Source organism: Bombina bombina, chromosome 3, assembly GCF_027579735.1.
Source record: "Bombina bombina isolate aBomBom1 chromosome 3, aBomBom1.pri, whole genome shotgun sequence".
In the NCBI taxonomy this organism is placed as follows: Eukaryota; Metazoa; Chordata; class Amphibia; order Anura; family Bombinatoridae; genus Bombina; species Bombina bombina.
In genome coordinates this window covers 671,746,558-671,760,763 of record NC_069501.1, presented here as the reverse complement: position 1 = coordinate 671,760,763, position 14,206 = coordinate 671,746,558, and positions in this window count along the sequence as shown.

Sequence of the window (14,206 nt, the reverse complement as noted above, 5' to 3'; positions counted from 1 at the left end):
CCCCCCATCAAGAATAGTATGTACATGTGTTTTCAATTGTCTCCTCCTCAAAGCTCTCGCCAACAGTCTACCTGGCTTATCTCCGAATTTGTAGTATTTTTGCTGAAGTTTTAGCGCGGTCTTTTGGTGTTCTATTGAGTGTATATTCTGCAGTTCTTCCCTGGCCTGAAGTAAGTCAGTTTTGAGGGAGCTGTCAGTTGGAAGTCTTTTGTGTCGTTTTTCCAAGTCCTGTATTTTGGTCAATAAAGTTGTGTATTTTATTCTAGCTTGTTTGGACAAACGGGACTTTTGTTTTATAAGCTCACCCCTGAGAACGCATTTATGTGCCTCCCACACTATGTGAGTTTGTGATTCTGGTATGTTGTTGTGATGAAAATATTCTTGGAGTGTGTTTTCAATTTGTGTTTTAACCACCTGGTTGTTGAGTAGGAAATCATCAAATCTCCAAATAAATGGTTGTGTAGGTGCCGTGGGCCAGTTCAGTCTACAGATTACGGGGGCATGGTCCGACCATGTCATTGAGAGTATCAGTCAGATTCACATCCTTCTTTCATCATAAAGGTATATGTTACTCTCTCTTTAAGACCCAGTAGACTTGTCCTCATACCTTTATAAGCCCCACCTGCTCATTTCCTCATTGCTTAGTATTGGAGTCGTTTAGTAACTCTACATGCAGCCTGTTCCTGAAACTTATTGGATCTACTAAGCTAACCTCACATCTGAACCTAACCTGTGAACGCTGTTCATTAAATACCAATCAGATATACATAGGAGATTTGCAGCTCAGCTGTATCACTTTGACTTGTGCACTTCTTTCTCTAAACAGCACTTACTCAGTCTTCATTTCGGTTTGGCGTCTCAGCGCTGTATTCCTGGATCTCCTGCAAAGCTCCGGACTGCGGTGACGTCACACGCCAGCTGCGCAAGCCATAAACCTCACGGCAAGCCCTGCACTCTGCAGCTCTCACAGAAACACACGCCGCAGCAAACAGGAATCATATTACCCGGGTAAGACAAGCTGATATGGCTTAATAACTTCTATGACAGTTTCTCATATTCTGTCAGCATTACTCCTTGTAAAAGCACTCAAATATATGCATATATTTAATAACATCTTAGGGTCATATTTAACTCTGCTGATCGCTTGTCTGTTAAGCAATGTTTATTGATACTAATGAGAATTGAGCTCCCCTTGTATCATGTAAAACAATTTAATTCTTTCCTCTTTAGTACAAAATACTATGACTTGCTCAGTGAACTTTTACTTTTATCTATAAGGCTACATTGTGCAGTTTGTAGTTCAGCAGTCCACTAATCTCCATTTCACTTGGAATGTAAGTTTGCTTCCCTGCTGCAAATATTCAGTGTTACACATGTGGTGGCTATAGGGAAAACCGACTAACGCTTCCATCACATCATATTCAGCCCTATGATATTCTGGATCAACATTGTTGCCTCCAAATGTTTATGTTGCATCCAGCTATCTGGGTGGCTACAAACACAAATTATAGATTCAATATTCCAGCAGTTGAGGTCCACTTAACTAACTTGGCTCAAAAATTCATATTCTTTTCGATACCAGAAAGATTGAGCCTGACAGTATCTGAGTGTCTGTAACTAGTGCCAGTGTGGACTGGTCTGTGAATATATAATCAATTCTTGTAAAAAGGTTGTGTGGGTGGGAGAAAAATGTATAATCCCGCTTGATGGGATGTAAGGTGCGCCACACATCGTGAACTGCCAATTCCTCCAGCCTATTGTTACATTGTTTAAGTACTCTCTTAGGTGTAGAGGCTGTGGCTCCTGACGTATCTAATGGGGGGTCTAGTGGTAAATTAAAATCACCTGCTATTATTAGCGCTCCCTTACGTAATTCTAGAATTTTGTTTGTGAGAGTGGTCATATATTTGTTTTGATGTTGGTTTGGGGAGTAGGCGTTGACCAGTGTAACTATCCTGTTATGTAGTTTACCTATTAATATTAAAAATCTGCCCTCCGGATCTCTTTCTACATGTATAGTACACCATGGGGAAGTGTGCTTGATCATTATGCCAACTCCGTTCTTTTTTTGACTGCTGGAGGTGAAATAACAGGTAGGAAATTTGGGACCGTACAAACGCGGCTCTTTGCCCTTTTTAAAATGGGTCTCCTGTACAATTAATATGTCACATTTTAGTCTATTAGCATCTCTCATCAAGTGTGACTTTTTTTCTGGTATGTTTAGTCCCTTTGTGTTCAGTGTCATAATTGATAATGTATAGAAGTATTTTCTATAAGAAAAAACTAAGGGGACGCGCTGTAGTGTTGATAGAAATTGTGTTGATGTGAATGAAATTCCTCTGGTATCGTGTGAGTTGAACCGTGACAGATAAGTATGTGAGAGTAGAGGTGTATATGTGTATATGATTGAGTGAAATCTTGTTAATCAAAGGAGAATGTGTGACTTGTTACAAACCGTAAGACTTGAAACAATTGTGATACATAAGCAAAAAAATCATGAAACAATTGTGATACCTAAACAAAAAATCAGTTGGAATATTGCAAAGAACTAAAGACTTGCAACAAAATATGTGAACAGTTGAATTTGATTAAACTCAAAAAACTGAAAAGTCCAATATGTGATAAGTGTTCAGAGATAAAAAGTCCAAATTCAATGTAAAGGATATATAAAGAACAAAAGTTCAAAGGATCAAAACAAATGGCTTGCTCCACTTGAATCCAAGGTGTGATGAATCAGGAAATCTAGGAGGATAGAAAAACAAGGGGCGCCAACATAGTGTGAATCAGTTTGGAAAACTGGAAAACAGTAGTTATAATAAAATCTACTCACAAGTGGAGTGGCACCTAGAACCAACTGGGTGCATACAGGCAGGCTGACATTCAGGACCAGCAGTCAGTACGCTGGGGGTCTCACCCGGGAGACCTGTGGGTGGGTCAGATGAGGTAGATGGAGTCGGCTGTGTGTCGTCTGGTGAGCCGGATCGCCACTGTGGAAGTCCAAAGGGCTGTGTTGTTTATCCCAAAAGGGTAGCTGCTCACACGATCAGCCTTGTTTCCAAACGAGTTTCCAATATCAGTGTATGGAACAAAGGGATAAAAACCAAACTGGGTATAACCACTGCAAACTGTGGTAATATTAAAAAGGCACAGAAAACCGGGTCTGTCTAAAAACAAGTATTTAAATGCTACGCGTTTCTCAGTCCGTAAAGGACCGTTTCCTCAGGCATATACAAAGGTGTTCAACAGGCTACCATTTATACCTGACAGTGACCCGGAATCAAAATGTGGAGGTCATCTCCAAAGAATTGACAATAAAATGTTAAAAAACAAAAATACAATAAAAAATGGAACATGTATCAAAATTGTGTTTGAGCATCAATCAGATAATATATTCATATCATGAAAAAACAAAAAACAAAAAGAACAAACATAAAAACAGCATGTATTTGCATTGATGAGTAACACCTGTGATAGTGTTTCTGAAAAAAAAAAAAAAAAAAAAGCTAAACCTGTGTATGTATCCTATCCTATAGATAAACATGTTGTCACCTCAAAAGATTATTGGGTTATATGAAAATAAGATCCCAATTGATAAGTTGTATGCCGTGTTTGAAGGCATAATGGTGAGCTAGAAGGGGATAGGAAAAAAAAAGAAAAGAATGGGGGGGTGCAGTGATGAGACTTAAAGAGGGAGAAAGGGGGAAAGGGGGTAAGTAAGTGAGGACAAGTAGAAGAGAAGTTGTGAACGCTTCCAAATGCCTTAGTGTATGGTGGTAATTAGTAATGCACTAGCGTCTCTTGAAGTCTCTCAAGGTGTGAAAATGGGGAAAGAAGAAAGAATAGAAATATCCTAGCTCAGATATATGTGCCTGACAAGCCAGCCAGGAGAAGAAGAAAGTATTCAGTAGTAAAGTGTGCAGTCAGTATCCCCACAACCAGACTATTTAAGATAGTAATATCATGTGATTTTGGGTTAACTCTGCTCTCTAATATCTCGGCCAGAAGGAATCCGGTGCAGTCTAGTACATATTCAAGTTCAATTGTAACCTTTAGTGAACATCAACTCAAATAACACATTTAATAAAAATTCTACAGCTTCTCAGTTTCACTAACTTTATATTGTAACTTTAACAATGATTAACGGTGAATACTGTTGTGTCCCACCACTCCAATGAGCAATGAGGCCAGCATGTGAACATGTTGTAGGTATTATACATTGCTCCCTGTGGATGACTTTTCTTTTTGACTCTCTAACGCTCTGACCTTGTTTAAAAAGGCCTCTTCCTTCATTCACAGTGAGCAAGAATTGATTTCACTATTTCAAAATATTACATGAGTTCAATAATACCTAGTAACGTACATCAGTTGTATCCTAGAGGTCAAGGTCTCCCAGCAATTATACACTCAATTAACAATGTTCTACTTATTATCTAACGAACCTGCAACATGTAAGTTTTAACAACTTCTTAACACAGTATGCCCTTCAGCACACAATAATGCTAAATAATGCTATACAATGTTAAACAAGCCCCTCCTTTTCAGTAAGTGTTAGGGCCAGTTCAAGGTCTTTCTTTGTTAGCTTAGGCCTTAAATAGGGTATCCCCTTTGTATCTGTGCAGGCTCAGGTTAAGCCAAGTTAGTTAGTGCGGGGGCCAGTATAATATATAAGATGGTCTGTTTTGTTCTGTATAAAAATTGCATTGCTTATCTTCCTGGGTTGCTGTCCCCACTCAGGATAAGTCCCCCCAACACACACACTGCTATAAAGACACATTCAGGGCATTACAATATATAGCATGGGATCATTTAAACCGTTTGATGTTTTACAGTCTTATTCTCTTAAGGCACATTTGACAAGAGTTCCATTACAAGTCCCAAGGCTATACTCATTTGTAAGGACAGTTCTCAAATCAGACATTTGTTATGTATAGTTACCACCTCTTGCTCCTATTCCACCTGTGGTTCTGGTTCTTGCTCTGGGGGTGGTATGTCCAGGTCTAGCATTTTGCAGAATTCCGGAAGATCCGTAGAAGTTCTATATGTGGCCTGCTTTTCATTTCTTGTGGCGATAATACAAACAGGGAAGCCCCATTTGTATTGAACATTGTGTTTCTGGAGTTCACGAGTGATAAACCTTAGGTTTCTCCGCTTCTGGAGGGTGATTTGACTTAAGTCCGAAAAGATTTGAATCTGGATGCCTGCGTGGGTCACGTTTCTCAGGGCCCTCGCTTTTTGTGATATCTGCTCCTTATCTTTATAGTTCAAAAATTTAACTATTATGTCTCGAGGTGGGGCTTTGGGAGAGGGTCTGGGGCGCAGCGCCCTATGTGCCCGCTCCAAAGGTACTTCAGGTGAGCTTGGTGTCCCTTTTATGGTTCGGAATAAATCTTGGAGGTATCCCTCTATGGCATTGCTACTTATTGATTCGGGTACTCCCCTGACTCGCATGTTACTGCGCCTTCCTCTGTTGTCCAGATCCTCAATTCTAGACAACAGGAATTGTATATCCCCCTCATGGCTTTGAATGTGGTGAGAGTTTGTGTCAACTTTCCTTTGCAGTATGTCTTGTTTAGCTTTGAGTGCCTGCACTTACTAATTGACACTGTTCAAATCTTTTTTTAGATCTCCAAACAGCGAGCGCATCTCAGTCAGGACCACATTTATATCAGCTTTAGAGGAGATTGTGTTTAAGTCCTCTCTTGTTAAGGGCTCTAGTGATGGAGCATCTTCTGCAAGTCTCTCCAATGGGGCTACTGGTGCGGGGCCTAGGGACTCAGGACTTTTTTAAGTAATTGGTTAGGCTAGTGCTCTTGCTGCTCTTATCATTTCTGTTATTCCTCTTGCTGGACATGTCTTGTGGCAATGCAGATCTAGGGTCTGTGGCCCCCCGTTAATTGTTTTAGTTGACAGCCACCTCTTCAGGCCCTCTGTAAATTTAGACAAAAAAAGAAAGGGCGCCTCCTAGTGTAGCCAATATAGAACTGGACAGATATTATCAGATATAAATTTTATACTCACAAATTGTGAAGGCAAAGATGATGCCAAGGTAAACGCTCTGGGAACTCAGCAGTGTCCCAGTTGACTGTGCACCAGATGGCAGGGCAGCTCCTCCTGTTAAATTGTTCTGGCAATCTGTAGAAATGGAAGATATATAGAGGGCGACTTCTAGTGCAGATCAGTAAGCTTTAAATTCTCCCACTAACAACTCCCCTTGGAAGAATACTCACACAGTGGGAAGCACACTATAGTGCTAATGCAGCCTGCTGGGTATATTGCAGTGGCCCAGTGCACATATACGCTCTGGTAAGGAACAGTTCCAAGGTTTTTTGCAGGATGTTCCAATAAAACAATAGGAGACTTCAGTGGATAAAAGGAACTTTATAAAAATCAATGAATCATATAAAAACAGTCAGTAAAACACGCTACGCGTTTCTCAGAGTTAACCACTCTGTTTCCTCAGGCAAGTAATACTGATCAATAGCTGAAGTCTCCTATTTATGTAACCTAGAACCAATTAGGGTATGGGTTACACCCAGTGCACATCCTTTCTCTATTCTCACAGGTGCATTTGCCTTTTTAATGAAAAGCTGCATTGCTTAATCTGAAAAGTGCATATCCACAAAGTTATACAATGTATTACCAAACAAAAAAAACAAAAAAACAAACAAACAAAAAAAAAAAATATATATATATACACATAAACATATAGAAACATAATATGACACAACAAACAACATTGTTTGCAAACTAAACAATTTGTATCTGTACACATACATTTCAAACTGATAGTTTACTGGGTGATATACAGCTTTGTTTACAAACCTAATAGTTAATATATGTATACATACTTTTTAAACAGATAGTTTCCTCTTGTGATAGACATCCGTTGCCAAATTCCCATTATCATCTGAGATAATCTTATGTTATCATTTTTCCATGTAATGGAGACTGTGTTTGTTGTTTTAAACAACTAATCAATACCATCATGTTATGTGAAATTATTTGTAACCATGCATGATTATGTGTTTATTTAACTCTATCTTAATCCCTATTTGTTGTGTCTTTACTTTTGAATTATAAATAGTGATAATAGACTATTTACACAAAATGTAATAAATGGATCTATACTAATACTAAGTGTTGCTTGAAACTGATATAATTATATATATATATATATATATACACACACATACATATATATATATATATACATATATATATATACATATATATAAAGTATGTAGATGGCCTCCCATCTTATATTTTCAAAAATATACAATGTAAATAATGTTGTTTAACCAAAAGTGTGCCTATATGAATACCTCATATTTATGGAATATTAATAAAAAATTATATGTATAACCACTGATGTTGTGAAACCTATTAAAACTCTATCTGTGTGAATTAGAGTACATGTGTGTCTCATGAAAAAAATGAGATATCCCTATCTATAAGAATATGAAACAAATAACTAGAATATACATGTGAACTAATTTATATATTTGTGACTCAATAAAATGATCTCTATCTATACAGTAAACATAAAGCAGTAAATATAAATATATATGTGCCCTATCCAAGGAAAAAAATAATAATAAATATGTGTTATAATAACTTTGGAGTCATAGTTAATATCATGTAGGTATTCTATCTAGTATAACATAACTTAATGATGATAATGTATATTTAGTAAATTCTTATTGTAAGTGTAGTATAAATATGTAGTATAAATATCAAATTAATGCCCTATAAATGTGATGTCATAATTGAGTGTCATATACTGAATAATGTATCAGAATGTTCCTACAAATTAGGTCAATTTATAATTCCTCTCTAATTGAGAAAAATAAAGAAAAAAGACCATGACTCAAAATGAACATAAAAGAGTATTGTGTATAATGATATAATTTAGAAAGCTGCTGTGTCAATAACATCATTGAGCCCCTCTGGATGCAAAGAAGAAAATTTGTAAATCAAGTAGGTCTCTCTTTGGCGAAGTTTGATCATTCTATTTTGTGAGTTACTAGTGGTCACTATCTCCAATGGAGTGATATTCATAAGGCATTTTTTAGAACCATGTGCTACTGTATGATGCCTAGAAGTACTGTATTTGTCTAGTCCTTTAAGAATGCATCTAAGATGTTCAGACCATCTTTGCCTTATCTTCCTGCAGGTGCGACCTATATACTGTAGGCCACAAATGCAGGTGATACAATAAACAATGAAAGTAGAACTGCAAGTAATTTTTTGTGTTAATGTAAAGACTTCCCCTGTGCTACTTGATTCAATGGTCCTTTGTCCATTAATGGTTTATTTGCACATGCTACATCTACTCATATGGCACCTATAGAAACCTATTTTTGTACCTAGTGTGGGTCCTAATTGTACTGAATCCCTATAGGCTAGTTTGTTAAATCCTTTTTTGCACATTACTACTTTGCTGGGTGCTAGTTTCTCTTTTATTGTAGGTGCTCGTCTAAAGGTACATAATGGTTTATCTCCCAAAATGTTTTTTAAATACGGATCCCTTTTTAATAGTGTCCAATGTTTGGACAGAATTTTTTTGATTTCCCTATAATTATTGTTGTATCTTGTAATGAAGGTAGATTCATAACCTGAATTTGATGTTAATTTACTTTTTTTGTTATTAGTTAGTAATTCATTCCTATTTTGGGAGCGTGCCCTATAGTAACTATGCTCAATTAGTTGTTCAGGATAATGTTTCTCCTTAAATCTATCTTTAAGAATCTGGCTTTGGGTGTCATATGTGCTTGTGTCTGTACAATTTCTACGAATTCTTCTAAATTGACTGTATGGTATGTTTAATTTCCAACTGGAATAATGGTTACTGTGGTAGTCTAGTAAGTTATTACTATCCACTGTTTTGAAAAAAGTGCATGATTTCACCTTATCATCTATGCCCCACATAAGGGAAACATCAAAAAAATCAATTGTATTTTCCTGTATATTCCATGTAAAAGTTATACCCATGTTATTACTATTTATTTCATTTTGAAATGCTATCAATGAGTCTAAAGGACCTCTCCAAAGGAATAACAGGTCGTCTATGTAACGGCCATAAAAGACCAGATTGTGCTCCCAGTTTGTGTTGTATATATAGATAGATTAAAAGTGACCCATAAATAGGTTAGCAAAACTGGGAGCAAATCTGGTCCCCATGGCCGTTCCCTTAATCTGGATATAGAAATTATCTAAAAACTGAAAATAGTTGTGAGTTAAAATAAAATCTATAAGGTCTAAAATGTATTTTCGTTGGAGATCTGACATATATATGTCTTCACTCAAAAAATGATCTATTGAATTTAAGCCTATGTCATGTGAAATATTAGAGTAAAGCGAAGTGACATCGCAAGATACCCAATACATATTATTTTGTTTTTTGATATTGGAAAGTTTGAGTAATAAGTCTGTGGTGTCTCTAATGTAGGACCTTAGTTGTACTACATATTTTTGGAGAAAGAAATCAATGTATGATGATAAATTGTCAGTTATACTGTTCATTCCTGCAATGATAGGCCTACCCGGTGGATTATGTAACTGCTTATGTATTTTGGGCAGGTGATAATAATAAGGTGTGTTGGGACTTTTAGGAGTTAAAAAGTTTTTCTCTTTTTTGTTCAAAATGCCATTAGTATGTCCAAAATTGATCAATGTTGTTAGCTCTTTTATAAAACTATTTGTTGGATCTTGATCTAATTTTTTGTAGTATTCTTGGTCTAGTACTATCCTATGTGCTTCTTTGATGTAGTCACTGTAGTTCTGGATCACTATCCCTCCGCCTTTATCGGCCTGGCGAATGACAATGTTCTTATCTCTTGTGAGTTCTAAAAGTGCCCTCTTTTCATTGGGCCAAATGTTATTATGTCTATTGCCACTAGAGGGAAGTTTTTCAATGTCTTCCAAAACTAGATTTTGGAAGATATCCAGATATGCTGCATCTTCTCTGTTAGGATTAAATGAAGAGGGTGGTGCAAAGTTTGTGTGTATAATGCCCTCAAAAAGTTGTTCTGATAAATCCTCTGGGTCAATATATATCACCGGTGCATTTTTATGTGTTGGCATATCATCTGTAAGAATTGGGATACCTGTATTTTTTTGAGTTTGAAGTTGTTTTTTTGCAAAATAGCGTTGTAATGATAATTTTCTAGTAAATTTGTTGAGATCTACATATAATTCAAATATCTTATGTGAATTTGAGGGACAAAAACTGAGGCCTTTGCCTAGAATTCTTATTTGGTCATTAGTGAGAGTTTTATCTGACAAATTGAAGATTCCTTTGCTTAATTGTTGTAACTTTTCTTTCTGGGAGGCAATTCCCCTTCCCCTGCGTCCCCGTTTGTGTGCGATCTTTTGTTTTTTCCTGGTTGCTGATATGGGGTGTTTTGCCCTTCTCTCCTCCATAAGGGTGCTAGGGGTATGCAATCCTCTAAAAAAGAAGAGGAACTATGGGGTGTGGGTGAATTATGTGTTGGTATATTATCCCTATTGTTAGCAGACTGGTCTTTGTGTGTTCTAATGTTGTTGGAATTAACTCCATAAGTCCTGGGTGTTTCAGCTATATATTCCCTGGATTGATGTGTTCTATGAGAATAAGAATTATCTTTATTATGAGATGGCTGATTATCCCTATAATAATTCTGAGAAGGTTTAAGGGAAGAATAATGATGGGACTGTTCCCTAAAATTAGAGTTTGTGTTATGTCTTATTTGATCTCTTTGTTCTCTTTGATTGAAATGTTGTCTATCAAATTGTAGATTGTGTTGATCATTTAAAGGTGTAAACCTATTGGATGTGGGTATTTGATATGGTTGGTGTTCCCTATTTCCTCTAGAATCATTGAAAACTGTATTCGCATTGTTATTTCTCTGTTGAAATTGATTGTAAGAATAATGTCTATTTCCCATATGTTGGGATCTGTTATATTGATTTTGATTCTTAAATCTGTTCTTATTCTAATATGTGACCTTTGTCCAAGATTGTTCATCTGGATCTTTGTTCTCTTTTTTATTATATGTATACACTGTACCCTTAGTATAGTCCTCATCATCCCTTTCTTTTTTCTTATTTTTTTTTAGAATAATCTCATCTTGATATTCATCTGTTGCTTTGATGGTTCTTTCATTAAGTGCTACATATTCAGAATGATCTTTGTATTGTTCAAGTGATTTCTGAGCGTTCTCAATTTTTTTTGCTATTTCATCTGCTAATTTTTCTCTATGTGTGATCAAAATATCTATTAGATTGAAAGAGCAATTATCTAAGGCTGTATACCATTTGTTAAGGAATGTTTCATCTTCTTTAAAAGAGCAATTTTTTAACATTACAAGACCTCTTGGTATCTGTTTTTTGTCCCGGTAGTACTTCAATGAATCTAGATCCCACCAGTGTCTGTGTTCAGTTTTAATGTGTTCCTCTAACTGTGAAAACAGTTGTTTAATTGATAGAGCACTGGTGCAATCTGTATTCATAGAACTAGTGTTAGGTTGGTAAACGGATCTCTTATTAGCCCTTTCTGTTAAGGACAACATTTTTGTTATCGTTTTTATTGGAACATCCTGCAAAAAACCTTGGAACTGTTCATTACCAGAGTGTATATGTGCGCTGGGCCACTGCAATATACCCAGCAGGCTGCATTAGCACTATAGTGTGCTTCCCACTGTGTGAGTATTCTTCCAAGGGGAGTTGTTAGTGGGAGAATTTAAAGCTTACTGATCTGCACTAGGAGTTGCCCTCTATATATCTTCCACCTCTGTAAATTTAGCACACTGTCACATCAACAATTATTTCACAGTCCTTGTAAGTTATGAGGTGATTTATAGCATTTGTTCCCCTCTTTTAGTCGTAGTGAGTGCTGTTTATGCTCTTGCGGCCCCTCTATTTACTTTGGCAGTGTAGGGTTGTTGGTCTGTATTTAGCTTAGGGCACCGTAACCATGCTGCACTATCTGTGACACAGCAAAAAAAAAAGAAAATAAAAAAGTAAGCAGTGTGCCAGTGCCTAACTCCTTGTGCCGTGTCCCTTATAAACCTATGGCCACAGAGGGTACTAATCTTTCAGCCCTTGTAGGGTTTTACACAGTTATGCCCCTGTTAAGTTTAATTTCACTCACCAAGCATGCGCCATTATTTATAAGAGGAGAGGCCTTTCATCATTGCACCCGGCTCATGTGCACCACTCCCGTTTGCTGTTTCTCCGTCTATCAGCGTGAGCTTTGGCCCCTCTGCTCCCTTCTCTTGCTCAGTTTCAGCTATTCCTTACACCGGAGGCTCCGGTGGTAGTTACCAGGTACGCCCGCTCGCAGACCTCTTGTTGTTCAGCTTTGCCAGCGTTCACAGGCATATAGGTCCGGTCGTCTGTTATGTGCGGCGCTCCGTGCTTCTCTTTCCTCCGACCTTCTAACCTCTCATGCGATTCTCCACCACCGGGTCCCCTAGAGGGTTCTTAAATGATTAAAATATTGGGCAGTTTACACCCCTGTTATGGCATAGTCTGGATGTGGGGCTTGGGAGCCAAGGTTCAGGCAGCCATTCTCCTGCACGGCCAGGCTCCGCCCCAGTCTCCAGATTTTGGCATTCCTTTTGTGCTCAAATGGGGATCCAGCTTTCTTTCTCCTCGGCATATCACCCTCAATCCAATGGAGCTGCAGAACGGTCTAATCAAGCTCTGGAACAGTTCCTCCATTGCTATGTCTCAGATCACAACAATAATTGGTCTGAACTGTTACCTTGGGCAGAGTTTGCTCGTAATAGTGCTATTAATGCTTCCTCCAAGTTATCCCCGTTCATGGCGAATTATGGGTTTCAACCATCCTTGTTGCCCGATTCATTCATGTCTCAGGGTATTCCGGCTTTGGAGGAGCATCTTCGTCAAGTCCGTTCCATGTGGGTGCAGATTTAGGATTGCTTTCATCGTTCTATGCAGCACCAAAGTTCTAGGCTGATTGTAGACGTCTGCCCGCACCTTCCTACCAGGTTGGTGAGAGAGTTTGGCTGTCCTCCCGCAACTTGAACCTTCGTGTGCCTTCCAATAAATTGGCTCCCCGATATGTTGGTCCTTTTCGAATACTCCGACGGGTTAATACTGTGGCCTACGCTCTTGACCTTCCTCCTGCTATGCGCATCTCCAATGTTTTTCATGTCTCCCTCTTGAAACCATTGGTTTGTAATCGGTTTACCACTGTGTTGCCTCGTCCCTGTCCTATCTTTGTTGACAACCATGAGGAGTATGAGGTCAGCAGCATTATTGACTCTCGTATGTCCAGGGGCCGTGTACAGTATTTGGTTCACTGGAGGGGCTACGGTCTGGATGAGCATTCTTGGGTTCCCTCCTCTGATGTTCATGCTCCCGCCCTCCTCCGTGCCTTCCATGCCCGTTTCCCCAATAAGCCTTTTGTCCTCCTGTGGGGGAGGGGTCGTTGAGGGGAGGGTACTGTCAGGTTTTTTCCCTGTTGTGTTTGCCATATGCTGCTGGCAGCCATTTTACTCACTTCTCTTCCTGACTTGGTGCATTGTGGGGGATGCTGCTCACTTCCACCACTTCCTTTTATGGCCAGACTGGTGTGCATCATCCATGTGAGACAGGATGCAGTCTCAGAATTGTGATGTCATCACTTATTATTTAAAGGGCCTCTGTTCAGTATGCTTTGCCTTTGCGTTGTCTCAGACCTGTTTGTGAGAGTTCCTGTGTATTACCTGGCTGCCTGACGTCCTTCCTGGTTCCTGATCCCTGGCTTGTTCCTGACTCTGCTGTTTTCCTTTTTCCTGATTCCGGCTCGTTTGACTATTCGCTTTGGCTCCTGACTCGGCTCGTCTGACTACCAGCTCTGGTTTTGACTCCTGGCTTGTTATTTGACTTGTGGACTTTTTATTATTTTTTGCTATTAATAAAGGTGTGATTATTTTTGCACTTCTTGTCTTAGTCTGATTCCTGGCACCCTGACAGTGGAAGGTCAACGTTTTTTATTGAAGACAAATTTTTTTTTTTAAGTTGGGCCCCCACCCTCAGGGGCCCAGTTGCAGTTGTGACCTCTGCACCCCCTGTAGTGTCGTCCCTGGGAACCGTTCTGTGTTTGAGGGGGCTACTTTGTTACTCTGACATAGATGTAACAAACCAGCTCCTATAGAGTATTCTGCAGAGCCCACAGTTTGCTGTATCATATGGTGACAGAACAGACAGGCAGGATGTG